Here is a 20,131-nt window from a genome sequence, read left to right as displayed (position 1 = left end):
CTATTTGTAGGTTGTATATTATCTATCATTAGATTGTAAGCTCCTTGAGGGCAGGCGTGTATCTCTAGCACTTAAGATAGTGCAAATATAGAAGGGCTTATAAAATACTTATTGACTGACGATGCTCCCAACATTCCTGGGTATTATTATTATTATTATTATTCCCATTTTATAGATGGGGAAACTGAGGAAGCCTCTTGAGGAGGCTTTAAGCTGGGGCAGCTAGTGGATAGAATGCTGGGCTTCGAGTTAAGAAGATCCAATTTGGCTTTAGATGCTTCCTAGTTGTGTGACTCTAGACAAATCACTTAACCCTGTTTGCCTCAGTTTCTTTATCTGTAAAATGAACTGAAGAAGGAAATGGCAACACTTATTAGCTATGTGACCCTGGGCAAGTCACTTAATCGTGCTTGCCTCAGTTTCCTCATCTGTAAAATGAACTGGAGAAGGAAAAGGCAAACCACTAGGGTATTTTCACCAAGAAAACCCCAAATGGGGTCACGGAGAGTCTATACATCACCATTCAAACCCATGCCTGCCGAATCCAAAGCTAGGACTCTTGTTACAATGCTACAGTGACCTCACAGTCTTACAATTCACAACTGAATTTTCTTCACAATGCTCTCATGAGGCAAGTGTCATTGGTCCCATTTTATGGATGAACAAGCTGAGACCTGGAGAGCTGAATTTTATTATTTGTTATTATTATCATCTCATCCTGATCTTGAGGGGCAGCTCAGTGAATACAGTGATGAACTTGGGAGTCAGGAAAACCTGAATTCAAATCCTGCCTCAGATACTTATTAGCTGTGTAACCTTGGGCAAACCATTAAAAAAAAAAATCTCTGTCTGCCTCAGTTTTTTCATTTGTAAAATGGGAATAATAGGATCATTGTTGTGGAGATCAATTGAGATATTTGTAAAAATGTTTTTGCAAACTTCAAAGCTCTACAGAAATATTATTCTTTCATTCATTTATTCATTCATTTGTTTGTTTGTTTACTTATTGTTTTTTGTTTGTTTGTTTTGCTGAAGCAATTGGGGTTAAGTGATTTGCCCAGAGTCACACAGCTAGGAAGTGTTAAGTGTCTGAGACCAGATTTGAACTCAGTTCCTCCTGACTTCAGCGCTGATACTCCATCTACTGTACAGAAACATTATTAAAATGGCCATTTTCGAAAACAGGATACAGTGAGAAATTTCTCTGGAACAATTCTCTATCCTGCATTATTCTTCTCTATTTAATGTTCTATATAGGATGATGATCATAATGATCAAGAAGCATTTGCTAAATGCCTACTGTGTGCACTATCCCTAGTGCTGATGATAGAGGCAAGGAGCATGCTGGTAGCTAATAGGATAGGATATTTACGTAATAAAGGCATAATAATAATAATGGAAGGTAGAAGGTGGCTTTGGGGTGGAGCCTTGAAAGAAGCTGGGGTTCCAAGAGCATCCCAGGCAAGGGAAACAGCCCCAAGGCGGCAGGCAAGTGGGAGACACGAATAGGACAGTCTGGGATATTTTTATTATTAACAAACATTGATTAAGGATAGAAAAATCAGCTCAGGAAAGTAGGAGCCACACTGTGCCAAACCGAGCGGCTGTCCTTGAACCTAAAAGCCAAGGTCACCCAGCTTATTGGGCGGTAGTGGGTGGGGATGAGAAACCCCAAGTCCAGTGTTCTTCCCACCATGCCAGGTACCCAGACACCACTGGGTAGACCCAATTGGGAACCAGAGCTGAAAGAAAGAGTGCGACTCCCAGCTTCCAGTCAGGGTTAACTGAGACTGAATGAGGGAGGGGGGATAAATAAAGCCCCTGCAAGGGCACAGCTGTGGCTTTTGGCCTGGGACGGGACAAGTGCGCGATAGCTGGTCTGGCTGCGGCACATAAATATTTGGGGGCCGACCGGCAGGTCTATTGGGTTGCACTCATCACGCCAAAATCCCACAGGCATCAAACTCTGCCACTTGGGGATGCAGCGCTGCAGGCAGGGAGCATGATGGGAGATCCATTTTGTGAGCCACGGAGCAACCACCAGAGAGAAAGTCCATCCCGGAACTGTGTTGTCCAGGTAAAAGCTTCCCCATCCCCCAGCAGATCCATGGATCCCAACAGCTTTGTGTCTCCTGCCCTGCTGGCCAGATTCCGGGCAGAGAGAGCTGCCTTTCTCTTGAAGACCCCTTCTCTTCCCTGCCTCATGGATCCCTTTTTCCCACAGACCCTCTTTGGGGGCTGATCCAACAGCCTTGTGTCTCCTGCCCTGCTGGCCAGATCCCAGGCAGAGAGAGCTGCCTTTTTCCTGGAGACCCCTTCCCTTCCCTATCTCATGGATCCCTTTTTCCCACAGACCCTCTTTGGGGGCCGATCCAACATCCCCCTGAACCCCAATCCCAGGCGTTCAAGCACAGCAAAGCCTTCAGAGATAAATAGTCCTTTTCCCAAGGCAAGGATGGCTTGTAACAGAGGCAGCGCTGTACAGGGCAGGAAATGAGGCAGCTTTCATCTCCCAGCATCTATGAGAAAAACACCAGGCTATTGCAGGCTGGCCGGTAACCCAAGAAGAAATTAACTGCATGTGTTTTTGTGAGGAGGGGTACGTGGGGAAGGCGAAGGGGGAGAGGCTCTCCATTTGGGTTTCTTTACTAACGAGTAATAGACCTTCTATCTGGTGCCATTTAAAGGTGGGAAGCAGGAGATTTTTTTTTTTTTTAAGCAAAAACAATAGCTGAGGCTTTAGATGAGAGAAAGCAAAGCTTTATCAGACTGTGCAGCTGCAGCCAGTCTCGGAGCACCCCCAGAGGAGTCTGGGAAGGTGGGGATAATGGAATGAGGGCAGTCAGAGCCGAAATGACAAAAGTCCAAAAGGAGGAATGAAAAAGACCGGCCGAGCGCCGTCTTCATAAAGGCCGGCTTGCTGGGCAGAGAGCATCGGATGCCAGCTATTTCTGGCGACGCCCCACACCAGGCAGGAGCCCGCTGGCCCGCGGATTCCAGAAACCTGCCTGGGCAGTCTTGGGGCTTAGCTTTGCTCTCTCCAATCTGGTGGTTTAATCCAGCTGTTTGTAGTCGGTTGGTTTCTGGGGATTTTTAATGGGAAGAACAAGAGATGAGGAGGAGAGACAACTATTATTTAAAAAGACAGTAGAAAGAGAAGGCAAGAAAGGGGGGAGGGGGAATGGGGAGGGTGACCATAATATCAATGAGGCAGCGTTTCCTGAACATGATGTGAACACTGGGAATCAGGAGGTACGGGCTGAGCTCTGACATTAGCTGTGTGAGCAGAGACAAATCCTTCCGATGTGAGAATCTCAAATCTTCCTCTGCAAAATGGGCACCGATTATACCTATTGTTGTTGTTCAGATGGAATCAGAAAGTCCTGAGTTCAGATCTGGCCTCAGACACTTGGTTGCTGTGTGACACTGGTCAAGTCACTTCACTCTGCCTCAGTTTCCTCATCTGTCAAATGAGCTGGAGAAGGAAATGATGATATTTACTAGCTGTGTGTTTCTGGGCAAGTCACTTCACTCTGTTTGCCTCAGTTTCCTCATCTGTCAGATGAGCTGGAGAAGGTAATGGTGAGATTTACTAGTTGTGTGACACTGGTCAAATTATATCACTCTGCCTCAGTTTCCTCATCTTTCAAATGAGTTGGAAAAGAAAACAGCAATATTTACGAGCTGTGTGCTTCTGGGGAAGTCACTTCACCGTTTGCCTCAATTTCCTCATCTGTCAAATGAGCTGGAGAAGGAAATGGCAATATTTACTAGCTGTGTGTTTCTGGATAAGTCACTTCACTCTGTTTGCCTCAGTTTCCTCATCTGTCAAATGAGCTGGAAAAGGTAATAGTGAGATACTAGCTATATGCCCCTGGGCAAGTCATTTCACTCTGCCTCAGTTTACCCATCTGTAAAATGAGCTGGAGAAGGAAATGGCCAACCACTCCAGTATCTCTGCAAAGAAAACCCCAAATAGGATCACGAAGAGTCGGACACAACTGAAAAATAACTGAACAACAAAGAATTCTTTTATTAAGATTTGTTTACCTCAATAATAACCAGTCACTGTTACCAAGCTGGCCAAAGGCAAAGGCCCACTTCACAATCCACAAGATTCCTCACTAGTCTTTGAGGGATTGATTCCCAGCCTCCGGAACGAAGGGCGTCTTTCCCTGGCCCTGTAGGCCACTTGGCCGGCACGAAGCTGCAGACCTGGATGGCGTGGGGGAATCCTGGGTGAGGGGGCCGCATTGGCCACCTGAGTCTGATGTCCTCATCGGTCAGCTATCCCTCCCGGGGGGCCTGACACGTAAGGAATGCTCCGTCTGTCACTGGGAGATTCCCAATTAAGAACCGACGGACAGCTGGAATGCATGGAATGATGAGGCTGGAGCCGGGGAGTCCTGCGGACCCGGGGCGTGCTACTTGATCCGTCCGGCCATCCGGAGGGCGGCTGTCGAAGGAGGTGGCAGGGAGGCCGGAAAGACTACTTAACTTGGAGTCAGGAGGCCGAGGCTGAAATCCTGACTAGCTTCGAGACGTTACTAAGCAAGGGGCTTCATGCCTCCGGGACGCCGTTATCTCCTTGTAATGTGGAGATGATACTGCTCATACCACCATTCTCTGGGAGTAGCTGTGCGTTTTATAAACTACTAATAATAATAATGACTTAATAATGTTCCGTCTTTGTCAGTCCTCTCCAAATCTTTGGGATTCTATTTGGGGTTTTTGTGACGGAGATGCAGGAAGGGTTTGGCCATTTCCTTCTCCAGCTCATTTGACAGATGAAGAAACTGAGGCAGACAGGATGGAGTCACCTGACCAGGGTCACACAGATAGTAAGTGTCTGAGGCTGGATTTGAACTCAGGAACTTGGCTCTTGGAACTCTAGGTTTGGCACTCTATGCATTATGGCACATAATGATAATAAGAATATGATTAGCTAGCATTTATACCAAGTTTTAGGGTTTGCAAAGAGGGGTTTTTTTGGGTTGTTGTTGTTATCTCATTGATCCTCCCAACAACACTGGGAGGTGGATGCTCTTATTCCCCTTTTACAGATAGGAGACTGAAGCTTAGAGAAGAGACTTAACACAGCTAGTAAATGGGAGGGCGCCTTCCTGACTTCCGATCTAATACACTTTCCAATATACCTCCCAGCTATCAAAAGCAGCCTGGACTAGAAAGGCCAGCCTATTGAGGAAAGAGCACAGGACACAGCATTGGAAACAATGTCACTTCTCTGGCACTTCTTAGCTGTATGACCCTGGGGGATGGGTTTTTTGTTATAATGTTCCTCTCAGCCCTGATATTCCTAGTTCTAAGATTATTCTAAGCCCTGAAATTCCCTGTTCTAAGCCTCCTCCCAGCTCTGACATCCTCTGTTCTAAGCCCCCTCCCCTCTCTGACACCCCTTATTCTAAGCCTCCTCCCAGCCCTGACATCCCCTATTTTAAGCCCCCTCCCCTCTCTGACATCCTCTGTTCTAAGCCCCCTCCCCTCTCTGACACCCCTTATTCTAAGCTTCCTCCCAGCCCTGACATCCCCTATTTTAAGCCCCCTCCCCTCTCTGACATCCCCTGTTTTAAGCCCCCTCCCAGCCCTGACATCCCCTGTTCAGTGCAGACCTCCCCTGTCCTAAGGTTCCTCCCAGCTCCTATGTTCCCTGAGCTAGAAAGGCAGCTCTTCAGCTGACTGGGTTTTCATCTGCATATCAATGCAAGGCTGCATTGGGATTGAATTAAAGATATGCTAATAGTTCATGTTTATACCACAGCCATTGGGAGCTTAGGAGTAATCATGTCCCACATTTATAGAAGGATTTCAACCATTTAAATAATTAGCACACTTATGGAGCCTCATAACTACCCAGCAAGGTAAGGGAGGGGAGGAGATTTACAAGCTCACAGCTCCACAGGTAGATGGGTCCATCTGATCTACCCCGCCCCCATCTTCCAAAGGAGGGAAGGGTGGCCCACAAGGCTGAGTGACTTGGTCAAAATGGCAGAGAGAATGGGCAACCTGGTCAGAATTTGAACTCGGGTCTTCTCTCTCCCATTCTAATGCTCTTTTCAATATATCCTTCTGTGTTATCACTGTTGTTCCACATAAGGGGAAGAAGAGGCATAGAGATATTAATTAGCTCTCCATTAGGCTCCCACAATTAGAAACGGCAGAAATAGGGCATCCCATCTAGGGCTGCAGACTCTCTAATTCTCAAGGAATCACATAGGAGAGGCTAGAAAGGAGGGAAGGTCCAGGGATGTAGCAGCAAGAGCATATTGTGATTCACAGGGAGCTTAGTCCCTTTGGCTGCCAGAAGCAGCACATCTGCCATGGTCGCTCTCCAGATGCTGGTGATCCAACGAGCCCCTTTCTCTGCAGAGAAGATTGTCGCAGCCAGAGAAATCTGCAGGATTCTAGAGTGAGGAAGCTGGTGCATCCTGACCGGTCACACCCTGGTGTTGTCTGGGCTGTCTGTCTCCTTTGGGTGAGCTTCTCCTCCCTCCATCACTCACAGAGCTCTGGGGCGTTCCTTGTAGAGCCGAGAAGCTCCCACACACCACCTGTGACTTTGGGGCAATCTCTTTGCTAAGAAGCCCCCCACGGACATCCAAAAAGGCCTTTCAGAAGAGCCAGTGAGACCTGGGCTCCCATACCACAGTTGGCAATCAGCAAAGACAGCCTTGGTAATGGAAGCAAGACGAATCTGCCCTTATCCGTGTGGTGCTATTACAGCATAATTAGAAAGCACTAATGAGGATCCCATAACAGTCTCCACGGGCTGGCAGAAAAGCCGGCCAGCCTGACCCCGGGTACAGCTGGTGTTACCTGGCATTCCCATGCCAAATGGCCCTCAATTCACTGACCTTGTCTGAGCCTCAGGAACAAACAGCTGTTTAGCATTAAGCGTTTGGGTTGGGGTGAGGGGAAGGCCTGCGACCCGCTAACAGACCTAACAGAAAAACACACGGCCAGCCCCGTACGTGTGTGGAATGACGAATTGGGGGAAAGCAATATAATTCATAAAGAGCCTCTTCACCACCATCCTTCACCTTTCTAGCTTTAGTTTCCTCAGCCTAAGATTTAGAGTACCCCTCCCTCAAAGAAGTAGTGGAAAAATAACTGGCATTTACAGGACACCATAAAAGTTTTGGGAAAAACTCTTTCTATACCTGATTTCTGTAGTCTCATTAAAAAACCAGGGAGGGAGGTACCAATTTGCACTCCATTTACAAGACAGGAAAATGGAAGCTCTAGGGGTCAAACCTCGGATCCAAGTTCGCGTAATTATTATGACACATCTGACACTAGGTCTACTATTAAATCTATTATGACTAACTGGTCAGTAAACTGTATTTATTAAGCACCTACTATGGGCCAGGCACTGTGCTAAGGGCTGAAAAGACTAAGAAGGTCAAAAGCCCATCCCTGTTCTCAAGAAGCTCACACTTTAATGGGGAAGACAAGATTTTTTTTTCCTCTCTCTTTTTTTATTATTATAGCTTTTTATTTACAAGATATATGCATGGGTAATTTTTCAGCATTGACAGTTGCAAGACTTTTTGTTCCAACTTTTCCCCTCCTTCCTCCAGATGGCAGGTTGACCAATACATGTTAAATAGGTTGAAGTATAAGTTAAATACAATATATGTATACAGGGAGACAAGATTCAAGCAACTATTATTCAATAAACATTTGTTAAGCACTGACTATGTGCCAGGCAATATATTCAATGCTGAGGATATCCAGAAAGACAATAATTAATCTCTGTTTTCAAAAATTCACATGAGAGAGAGACCAGGCAAGCAACTATCAATGAAGCAATCAATCAATCAATATTTATTTATTATATGTTTATTTTATTATATTATTTTGTTATATTTATTAGATTTATTATTATTATGCTAAATAAATACTATATACTAAGCACCAGGGATACAAAAGGAGCTAAAATGCAGTCCCTGCCCTTAAGGAGCTTACAATCCAATAATTAAGTGTTGTTATTGTTTAGTCTTGTCTGACTCTTTGTGTCCCCATTTGGTACAAACAAGATGGTGGATAAACTGAATAGAATCAAACTTCATGAAAGGGGAATCTATCTCGAATGCAAAGGATTTTGCCAACTTTAAAGCACTGTATCAGAGGTTCTTAGCATCTATCTCACCGATCTTTTTGGCATCCTCCTTCCCAAAATAATGGAATTCAATATATAAAATAAAATCCAAAGGATTTCAAAGGAGATCAATTATACTAAAAGAGAGACAAAAAATGTTTTTAAGTTCATAGTCTTCGGGTTAAGAACCTGTCACATTATTTTTAATAAGCCGTGAAGCTCGTGCTGCCCATATCTGTCTGGATCCAAGTTCCTCTGAGTCTCTTCAAGAAAATATCTGTTCCATAAACATGTGGGCACTTGAGATCTAGACATGGCAGGGATCATAAGAATACCTAATCTGACTTGTTCATCTTAAACTGCCTCCTTTCTCTTCCTGCTCTGCGAGACATCAACTGTACTAAAGGTTATGTTGCCTCTGTCAGGAATAACAACCTCAACCTTCTTGGCTGCCCTCCTTTGCTTATGGAGTGGGATTCTATTCCACGATTCTAATCCCGAGCAGAATTACGGAACGTCCTGAATCTTCCCTTGGATCTTGTGTGTGATTCAACCCAGTCAAGGCTGGCTCAGTCATAGTCAGGAAGGCCCACTCCCTAACCCCAGAGAGCTCTCCTCACTAACTCATGAACTTCTACTCAGAGACACTTCTTTGATTTGATTATTCATCGCTTTCCTCAGGCACTTCCCAAGTAATGGGGAGATGACCAAAAGAAAGCAACTGAGTGTGAATTAGTTTATTCATCCAGTCTCTCGGTGGAGAGGAGGGGTCCCCAGTAAATCAAAAACCACTTGGATATGGAGGATGCAAAACAGGAAAAAAAAATAGAATAACGAATGAAAAAAAAGCAACCCCCTAACTTTATTAGCAAGTCTAGGATCATCCCTCAATCTAGGAAATGGTGATAGCAATTCAGCCTTGTTTTTTCTCTTGAATAATTTCTTCTCCCAAGCTCCCAAGTTGTAGAACTATATTACAAAGTGAACTCAATAACCCAGTCTTCAATATATTTTTTTAAAATACTTAAGAAAGAACTATTATAATATTAAAAAAATTTTTTTCTGGGAAAACCAGAAAGGAATCTGGCAGAAATTAAGCTTAGAACAGCACCTTATCCCACATTCTACAATACGCTCTAAATGGATGTGTGACTTTAATATTAATATTAAGGGCAGCTAGGTGACACAGTGGTTAGAGCACTGGGTCTAGAGTCAGGAAGACTTGAATTCAAATCTAGCCTTAGCACTAGCTCTGTGATTCTAGGCAAATTACATAACCATCTACCGCAGTTTTCTCATCCATAAAATGGGGTTAATAATTGCACTTACTTCCCACAGTTGTTATGCGGATTGATGAAATAATAAATGTAAAACACTTAGCACAATGCCTGGCTTATAGCAAATGCTATGTAAATGTTAGTTATTATTATTAACAATCTTTCCACACATACAAACACAAACAGAATAGAAACATCATATACCTTTCATGGTTACAGATAAGAAATATACTCTTTATCAAAGAATAGAGTTAAATATAAAAGCTAAAAAACAGATAAATGATTCCATGAGATTGAAAGGGTTTTTGTACAAATAAAAGTAATGTATCCAGGCTAAAAAGGGAAATAGTCATAACTAACATGCACACATACACAAATTATACATATATATGTATATATAAATACACACACATATATACATATATAGTTTTATATGTATCTATGTATATATGTGTATGTATTTATATCTATATGTTATATTTATAACTAGGACACCAAAACTCTGAGAAATTTGATACAAAGATTTATGACAAACACAGAGACATATTTGTGAATGTATATATGTATATAGTGAAATGACTTTTGACACATATATTCATATATGCATAGACATACACATATGTATATATACACTATATATATGACCAAAAGCCATTTCACAATAGATAAATTGTCAAAGAACATGAGTAGTTCTCAAAAGAACTACAAATTATTGATAACAATATGAAAAAATCCCAAATCCCTAATAATTAAGAAAAATCTAAATCAAAATAATGTTTCATGACAAATTTAGCAAACTGGTAAAGATAACAGGAGATGGAAACAGTCAATGATGGAGAGGTTATAAGGAGAAGTTAGACATTCTAATGTATTGTTAGTGGACATAAATCAGTAGAACCATTTTGGAAAACAATCTGGAATTATGTAAATAACTAAACTATCTATATCCTTTGATGAAGAGATTCTAATACTAGGCATGTACTCATAAGGAAGCCATTATAATAATAATAATAATAAAAAGTCTCCATATATAAAGTATTTATACCAGTATTTTTGGTAGTAGCAAAGAACTGAAAGAAAACTAGATTCCTATCAATTAGGGAATGGGTAAAGAAATTATAATGGATGTAATAGAATATTACCATGCAAGAGAAAAGATAAATACTTGAGAAGCCTGGGAAGATTTACATGAACCAATGAAGAGTGAAGTAAACAGAGGCAAGGGGGAAAAAAGAAAAAGAAAAACAACAATATAAATGAAAAAATAACCACAAAATCATTGAAAATGAAGGTTGCATAATTACAAAGAATAATTAACCCCTCTCCAAAGACAGAGATGAGAAAATAATTTCCTCAATTCTCCTTTGCAGAGGCAGGAGGTCCATAGATATTTTCAGATTTATATGATTTATTTGATTTTTATTTATATGATTTTTTTTATATCTTATTTATGATTTTTTAAATCTTTTTTTTTAATTATTATTATAAAGGATGGCTTTCCAAGAAGGGGGAACAAGGAAAAGGGGGAAAATTTAGGCTATCTCAATACAAAATTCCTCTCTGGGCTCTGAACTTCTTTCTTAATCATTTCATCATTTTCCAGGCAGGGCTTAGCAAAGTGTCTGCCACATAGCAGGCACTTAATAAATGTTGATTTAATGAGCTATAAAATGAAATGGAGGGACCACATTACTTCCAATGACCCTTCCAGTTTAAAATCTACAATCCAAAGAAATGCTTGAAACATCCAGATCACTTGATTAAAAATTACAATGACAAAAACAACCAAATGTTTCCTTGTACCAGTATAATCAGTGAAACTGAAATTATCGCTAAAATGAAATTAGCTTTTACATAAATGCTGACATTTGGGACTTTTTTGTAGGAAAAGGACAACCACTCTTAACTCCAGAGTCAATTTCACTTTCCCTTATTCCTTCTACAGAACAAAAATGTTTGTTTCCTTTTACCCTACCAAGGGCAAATATACAAGTAAAAAATAAAACCTTCTCACCGAAAAACAAAACAAAACACAAACAAAAAAAGAGCTAAAATGATCCCAAGTTTTTTTCCATCCTTGGTCAAGTTATTTTGGCATCCAATTTGTCACATTATTTTAAAGCTCAGGCTCAGTTACGGCCAGTCCCTCCTTCCCAGCCCCAATCACACTTAAACCATTAAAAGGGATACAAAACACAAGTACTTCTTATAGAAAGAGCTTTGAAATAACAGCACTTGTAAAAACCCTCTCTGCTGTGTGCAGTCCTCCTTAATCACAGCTCACATTAATTTAGGAGAGCTTGTTAAGTGGTTTCTTTTCAAAGCCAATTAAGGTAGCTCAGACAAATGATTTCTGGCCACTAGGGTTATTCCAAATTCAGGAACAGCTTGAGTAGAATCATCGATCAAGAGCTGAAAGGCACCTTAAAAATCTTCTAGTTCAATTCCTCATTTAAAAAAAAGGAAACTGAGGCTCAGAGGGTATTAAGTGATTGACTGGCCCAAAGTGGCTGAGATGAAGTTCAAATCCAGCGCTGACCTTCCTTGTTCTAAGCCCCCTCCCAGCCCTGACATCCCCTGTTCTAAGTTCCCTTCCAGTTCTGACCTTCCCTGTTCTAAAGACCCCAGCCCTGACATGCCCTGTTCTAAGGCCCCTCCAAACACTAACATCTCCTGTTCTAAGCTCCCTCCCAGCTCTGACATTCTGTTCTAAGGCCTCCTAACTCTAACATTCTCTGTTCTCAAATCCCTCTCAGATCTTACATTTCTGTTTTAAGCTCCCTCCCAGCTCTGACATCCCCTGTTCTAAACTCCCTCCCAGCTCTGACCTTCCCTGTTTTAAGGATCCTCCTAACTCAGACATTCTATTTGCAGTTCTTTCTTCCAGATCCGATATCCTGTAACTCTAGAAGACGTTGTATTAAGTACTATAGGGAGAAATAGAGTACAAAACTGGGGTACCTGCCTTCAGGAGGGTTCAAATCTACCAAAGAAAAAAGATACACATACATTAATAGCCACACAAAGCTGCAGAATGATCAAGGCAGTCAATGATCTTTAAGGAAGGGTCAGAGGAAATAGTCCCCCCTCTCCCTCCACTATGGGTACCAACTACAAAGGAAGCAAAGACAAGCTAAAACTCCATGGAGGAAATCGACTGAGATTGAGGAGGGGCCTAACCCCAGAGAATCAGCTTGGAGAAAGGCGTTAGAATTCAACAAATCCAACCCAGAAGGCCCAGAGAGAAGCCGACTCACTTTCCCCCAGACACACAGGTTGTAAGGAAATCAGAAATCCGAACTCCAGTCTCCTGACTCCAAATCTCCTTCCATCACACTGAGTTATAGGTTGGCTGAAGACTAGGGATGTTTCTCCCAAATAAGAAAAGGCTTGGAAGGTGAATGGGAGCTAGGATTCGATGGCGATCCTCCAGTATCTGGGGAAGACACTCTGTGTGACTCCAGAAGGAAAGACCAAAACCAAAATATGAAAACTGTAAGATGGAAGATAAGGCAGCAAGCTCCCCATCACTGGTAACACAAACTAAGTGCACAGAGTCTAGCCCACTATAGGTTCTTAATAAATGTTTGTCGACTAAGTGACTGACTGAATTAGGATTTCCAGGAGGGAGTTGTACCAGATAACTCTATGGGCCCATGGTAGAACTTGAAGGATTAACAGCTTATTCAATGGAGAGCCTGGTTTTTTTACAAATTCAACTTCTGTTTGATCTCCTCTGAACCCAAAGGCTTCATGATGAAGAGAAACCTGATCATGAGTCACTAAAATTGTGAATAAACCCCAAAGCTTTAAATGGCAGTAATGTTGGCTGCAGAATTCTTGGCTCCTGTTCCTTGTCATGGTGATGATATCAATCACATGAAAGGCTTGGAGAAAATGGGCTAAATGAAGGGAACTGTGGGCCTAATGAAGCCAACTTTGCTGAGAAGTCTAGCTTGTAGGTATGGTCACACACACACACACACACACACACACACACACACACACACAAAACGATGATCTAGTAGTCAAGGGCCTGGGTGTTTCCTCTTCTGTAAAGTGAGGGATTTATACAATTGTTTAGTTGACCTTGAATTTCTCTCTCAGTCCTAAACTGATAATCCTATAATCTTGTGGCAACTCAGTCACCACTAAATTGCTGTGTGACCTTGAGTGATATACTCAACCACTCTGAAATCCAGTTTCCTGACTTTTAAAATGGGGATCAAGAACTCTTCCCAATTTAGCTCAAAGGACTAAAGGACATATGAAATGATCTGGTTTTAATATCATCTGGAAAGTTTGAAGCATTATATGACCTTAAAGCATCCTTAGTTTTCCATTTTTTCTCTGTAAAATGAAGAGGTTGGTATATCAGATTGCTTGTTGTCTAGGAGAGGAGAGGGTAATAGAGGAAGAAAATTTTTGGGGAAAAAAAGGAATGTTGAATACTATTTTTGCATGTATTTGGAAAAATAAAATATTATTTTTTAAATGAAGAGAGTTGGGCTAAATGTTCTCTGGAGTGTTTCTCTTCCAGCTCTATATCGATAGAGAGAAGGGAAGGAAGGGAAGAGGAGGGGAAAAGATTGGAAGAGGATGGGGTGAGATGGCTTGGAATGGGTGAGAAAATACAAATAATAGGCAGATTTTTCTCTCCTGAAAGAACAATTACTCATAGATTTCTATTTGTGGTTTTCTGACCCAGAGGAAGTCCCTCAATGGGGCAACATCAACCCCCTTGACATTGAAATTATAACTATGAAAAAGCCTGAAGAAGAGACAAAACTGGTTGACTTGCTCCTAGTCCAAAAAAAAAAATGGTCAGAGAGGGGGCACAGTAGATAGAATGCTGGGTTTGAAATCAGAAAGCTTCACCTAATGGAGTTTAAATCTGGCTTCAGACACTTACTAGCTGTGTGATCCTGGACTGTTAGCCTCAGTTTTCCCATCTGTAAAATGAGCTGCAGAAAGAAATGGAGAACCATTTCTGTGCTTTTGCCAAGAAAAAACCCTAATGGGGTCATGAAGAATCAGACATGACTCAACAACAAAAACACATACAAAGAGAGATGTATGTTCATGAGCAATGTCTCACACTTTGAAATATGAGATAGCTACAAATTAGGGTTTGGGAATCTAATGGAATACAACTGGGTGGAAGAACAATGAAAGTGATGAAAAAACAAAGAAACACAGAAAGACTTGCGTGAACTGATGCAGAGTGAAGTCAGTACATACAGATGCAAACAGAAAGAACAGTGGCAAAATAATCAAAACTGGAGGTTCAATTAATCTAACCAGCTCAAAGAAGAAAGACAAGAAGATATTTTCTATTCATCTGAAGATCTGGGAGGGTCTAAGATTTCAGAGCATTGTATATGTTGTCAGATGGATTGAGTAGTATTTTTCTCCTCTTCATAATTCTTTTTTTTTTTTTGTCACATCAGATAATTCAGTGGAAGTTGTGTTAGGATATGGGGGGAAACTGAGGCAACATAAAACATGTTTTCAATAATATTTTTAAAAATATTTATTGAATTGTCAATATGAAAACTCAGTGACAAAACTTACTGACAAAAGTCAGTGACAAAAGGAACAAAAGTAAAAAGTAGGAGAGATGCAGGTGCAAATCTAGTGCCTAATACTAATTAGTTGTAAAATTCTAGATGTCACCACCTCCCAGAGTATCTCAGCTTCCTCCTTTATAAAATGGGCATAAAAATGCCTTTGAGATCGGTTTCCCAATACATAAATATGAAGAGTCCTATAAGTGCTTATTATAAGTACAATAAAGGAATATGAGTTTTTATTTTCTTTCTTTGCCCATCCCCGCCCAGAAGTCTGAGTGGTTCACATTGGGAAAGATAAGAATATGGAATGATTCCACTGGGAACCAAGAGGTGAGGAACAGAAGGATGAGACCCAGAAGTATAAGAGGCTCAACAGGTTCCCCCACATCTCAGTGTCTAATATCCATTCTCAGCATTTAGATGTAATCTACCCTGGGGAAAAGGGCTCCTTGGATAAATAGCATGCCAAAGTCCTGACTTCATCGAGAGCTCTTTTGTCTGACATAATCACTTGTCTTAGAGTGTCTGGAGGATACAAGACCAAGACAACTTTCATCCATACCCATTTGTGAAATATAATGAACTATGTCCCTTAGGAATCACAAGCTTGAAGAGTGAAACCTGTTATCAAAGGGAGAGGGAGGCTGGATGGGTATCCTAACTTACACTGGAGTCACAAAGGGAGCATTAAAAATGCTATTGCTGTCTCAACATAGGTTCTTATCTTGGAACATTACTATTATTGACATATAAAGTAACTAAACGGCGCTGGGATTCATAATTTACTCATCTTTCTTTCCTCCCTTTCGTTCTCTTTTTTTCTATGTCTTTCTTCCCTTCTCTCCCTCCCTTCCTTTTTCCTTTCTTCTTGAACTTCTTGATTCCTTCTTTCCTTTTTTCTCCCTGTCTCCTTCCTTCTCTTCCTCCTTCTGATTATTCTGTCCATCTTTCCTTCTTTCCCTCCACTTTCCACTTTTTCTATTCATTCTCTTCTCTCTAATTCCTGCTTTTTTTCTTAGGCTGAAATGGAAATTAATTACTGGAAAAAATTGAAGTAATTAGAACAGGCAATGAGAAAACAAAACTACCACTATCACTTTTTGCAGATGGTATGCTTGGAGAATCCTAGAAAATGAACTAAAGCAGTAATAGCAATAAGAGCACAGGGCTGTAGACCCAAGATGTGTAACTTCATGGAAAATTGGATGGCAGAGTTCAAGGAGGCTTTCCAGCTGTTTGACCAAACAGGAGATGAAAAGATATTATACAACCAGTGTGGGGACGTGACGTGAGCCCTGGGCCAGAATCCTACCAATACTCAAGGTCTTTGGGCATCCCAAGAGTGATGAGATGAATATGAAGATGCTGGACTTTTCTGCCAATGCTACAAACTGTGGTAAAAAAAAAAAATAAGGACCAGGGAATCCATGAGGACTATGTAGAGGGGCTTTGGGTGTTTAATAAGGAAGGGAATGGCATAGTCATAGAGGCTGAAATCCAACAGGTCCTCATCACCCTGGGTGAGAAGATGACAGAAGTGGAAATGTTGGTGGCAAGGCATGAGAATAGCAACGATTGAATCTACCATAGAGCTAGTCCGGATGATGCTGAATGAAGAGAACAACCCCCCTTTCCACAAAGAACCCCCTGATTGTCTCAGTATGAAAATCGTCCTCTTGCCCTTGAAGCCCTTGAAGGACATATGGTAATATGTCTTCTTTGGTCTATTTACTCTCTGCTTTCTCCAAATAAACTTGCTATCTTGATATCTAAAAAAAGAAAGAAAATCAGCTTAAAAAGCACTTGAAATAATTAACAACTTTAGCAATGTTACAGTCTTATAAAATAAACCCATATAAATCATTAGCATTTCTACATATTACTAACAAAGTCCAATAGCAAAAGATAGAAAGAAAAATTCCATTTAAAATAACTGTAGACAAGGTTTTGCAAGGGTCAATATTGAAAAATTATTCATGCATATGTTTTGAAAATAAAAAAGCTTTATTAAAATAATAACTGTAAATAATATTTAGGAGTCTACCTGTTGAGACAAATCTAAGAAACATATGAACACAATTACAAAACATTTTTGATGCAAAGCCAGATCTAAATAATTGGAGAAAATATGAATTGCTCATGGATAGGCAGAGCTAATATAATAAAAATGACAATTCTGCCTTAATGAATTTACCTAGTCAGTATTAAACAATTTTTTTTTATGGAGCTAGAAAAAATAATTATAAAATTCATCTGGAAGAATAAAAGTTCAAGAACATCAAGAGAATTAATGAAAAAAATGCAAAAGGTAGCCTAGCCATGCCAGATCTAAAATTATATCACAAAGTGGTAGTCATCAAAATTATTTGCTATTGACTAAGAAGAAGAGTGATGGATCAGTGAATTAGATTAGGTACACATGACACAAAAGTCAGTGACTATAGTAATCTATTATTTGATAAATCCAAAGACTTCAGCTTCTGGGATATCTGATAGAAATTGATGGGAAAACTGGAAAATAGTACTAGCATGGACCAATATCTTACACTGTATACCAAGATCAAGTCAACACGGATACATGATTTAGACATAAAGCATGATACCACAAGCAAATTAAGAAAACAAGGAATAGTTTATCTGTCAAATCTGTGGAAAAGGGAAGAATTCATGACCAAACAAGAGATAGAGAACATTATGAATGGAAAATGAAAAATTTTTATTACATCAAATTAAAAAGGTTTCGCACAAACAAATCCAATTCAACCAAAATGAGAAAGAAGACAGAAATATGGGAAACAAGTTTTACTGCCAGTGTTTCTAATAAAGGCCTCATTTTTTAAATATTCAGAGAATTGAGTTCAATTTATAAGAATACAAGTCATTCCCCAGTTGATAAATAGTCAAAGGATATGAACAAGTGGTTTTCATATGAGAAATAAAAGCTTTGGTCATAAGAAAATATCTTCTAAATAACTATTGATTAGAGAAATGCAAATTAAAATAACTTGGAGGTATCACCTCATACCTATCAGATTGGCTAATATGACAGAAAAGAAAAATGATAAATGCTGTAGAAGATGTAGGAAAATTGTGACACTAATGCATTTTTGGCAGAGTTGTAAAATGATCTAATCATTCTGGATTTCTAAGGGCTCTATATTGTGCATCCTCTTTGATCCAACAATACTGCTACTAGATCTGTAGATCAAGAAACCATGAAGAAGGGGAAAGAATTCACATATCTAAAAAACACTAATACATCTCTTTTTGTGGTAGCAAAGAATTGGAAATTGAGGGGATGCCATGAATTGGGGAACAGCTGACCAAGTTGTGAACATTATATGAATGTAATAGAATATTGTCCTCTAAGAGATGATGAGCAGGATGATTTCAGAAAAAACCTGGAAAGATTTACATGAATTGATGCTTAATGAAGTGAGCAGAACCAGAAGAACACTGTACACAGTAACAGTAACATTGTGCGGATAATTAGCTTTGATAGACGGTCTTTCTCAGCAATGCAGTGATTCGAGACAATGCCAAGGTACTTGTGATAGAAAATGCTGAGCACATCCAGAGAAAGAACGATGAAGTCTGAATGAAGATCAAAGCATGCTATTTTCACTTTTTGTTTGTTTGTTTTTCCTTTCTCATGTTTTTTCCCTTTTGTTCTGATTCTTCTTTCACAACATGACTAATGTGGAAATTTGTTTAATATAATTGCTCAAGTGCATGACATTTTGGGGAAAGAAGAGTAGAGGAAGAGGAAGAGAGAAAAAAAATTAGAACTCAAAACCTTATAAAAGTGAATGTTCAAAACTTTCTTTACACATAATTGGGGGGAAATGAAATACTATTAAGAGGGGAGAAATAAAATAAATTAACCCCTGGACTCATCCCCTGAAGACAGGTCAGTCAGAAAGAGTGTGATCATTTTTAAAGAGTAATAGAGACATTGAAAGCAGCTGGTTCATATAAAGCCAAAAATGAAACAGATGGTGCCCTTAAGGAGAATCCTGGAGCACTCGATGTGAGCTTTGGCCATTAGTTCCACATGCACTTAGAGATAGTACATCCCCAAGATTCCAAATAAACACGTGTATTCCAAAATCACCGATGATGCCGTCACCATCACTCTCACAATATGTGGAAAACTGGCACATGCTTCTTCAGGATTGGCCACGAAATGCAGTAAACTATAAGCTCCATGAGGATAAGGTCTGTTTCATTTTGTTTTTATAAATAACAATAACAATAAATAAAAATGAAAATATGTTTTGATAAATGCTTCTGACCAGTTGATGTTCTCCTCCAACACAAAGATCTTTTCTTTTTAGATTGCTTCATTCTTTCTATCTATATCTTCTTGTAAACAGTAGGCACTTAATGCATGTTGCTTAATTACTATCAATCCCCAAGTAGAATATGAATTCCTTCACAGAATGAAATGTTTCATTTTTTGTTTTTGTATCCCCATCAACCTAACACGGTGCCTAGCACATACTAGGGCCTTAATAACTGATTACCTGAGCCTAGCACAGTATCAAGTATACTCTAGGTGTATAATAAATGTTTGTTGTTAGATGGATCTATTCATTGATTTTGTTTATCGATTGAATCCAAAACTGAATTTTGCTATTTGGAAAGACAGAGCCTCCAGCAAGTTAGTGTAAATTAAACCGTCTTGACTCTGGAGCCATAGCCTTGCTGGTTGTGTGACAAGGCTCTCTCAGAAACCACCTGCTTCAACAGAACCCCTCCCACTGCAGCTGGTGGGCCAGTTCTGGAAGCTGGAGACTTAAGCCTTAAGTGAAAGAGACACTTGGAGTCCATTTTCATTCAGTGACAGGGAATCCAATTCTGTGCCTCTTATTAAGTTCCTGTACAGTGTCTGAGAATTTTAGCCCATCCTCTGGAGATTCAGAACAATGAATTATTAGCATTTCACTGGAGAAATGTGCTTTCCCAAAAGTTCCCTAACAGGGGTATATGGGTGGGGGAAGGACATATATTGGGTTCATTTCAGTTCATTTCATTTTTAAATGCTTTCTGGACAATCAGCCAAAGTCAAAGCTGTCCGTTTCATGTGCTTGAAAATGAAAAAGTCAATTTTCCATAAGAGGGGGAAGGAAATTGAGCCCATCATCCAGTATGACTTGGAG

The 20,131-nt window shown here is 40.3% G+C and overlaps 1 protein-coding gene and 1 pseudogene across 1 annotated transcript in view; one reads left to right on the top strand and one right to left on the bottom strand.

Moving 5' to 3' along the window:
- The window catches only part of ABTB3 (ankyrin repeat and BTB domain containing 3), a 329,205-nt gene that overhangs the window by 271,647 nt on the left and 37,427 nt on the right, over positions 1-20,131 (bottom strand).
- On the top strand, positions 15,393-16,749 carry LOC127538045 (myosin light polypeptide 6-like; annotated as a pseudogene).

The sequence above is a fragment of the Antechinus flavipes genome, chromosome 5 (genome assembly GCF_016432865.1).
Source record: "Antechinus flavipes isolate AdamAnt ecotype Samford, QLD, Australia chromosome 5, AdamAnt_v2, whole genome shotgun sequence".
NCBI lineage: Eukaryota > Metazoa > Chordata > Mammalia > Dasyuromorphia > Dasyuridae > Antechinus > Antechinus flavipes.
The sequence above is the reverse complement of the archived record's forward strand: the minus strand, read 5'-3'. Positions and strand labels throughout refer to the sequence as shown.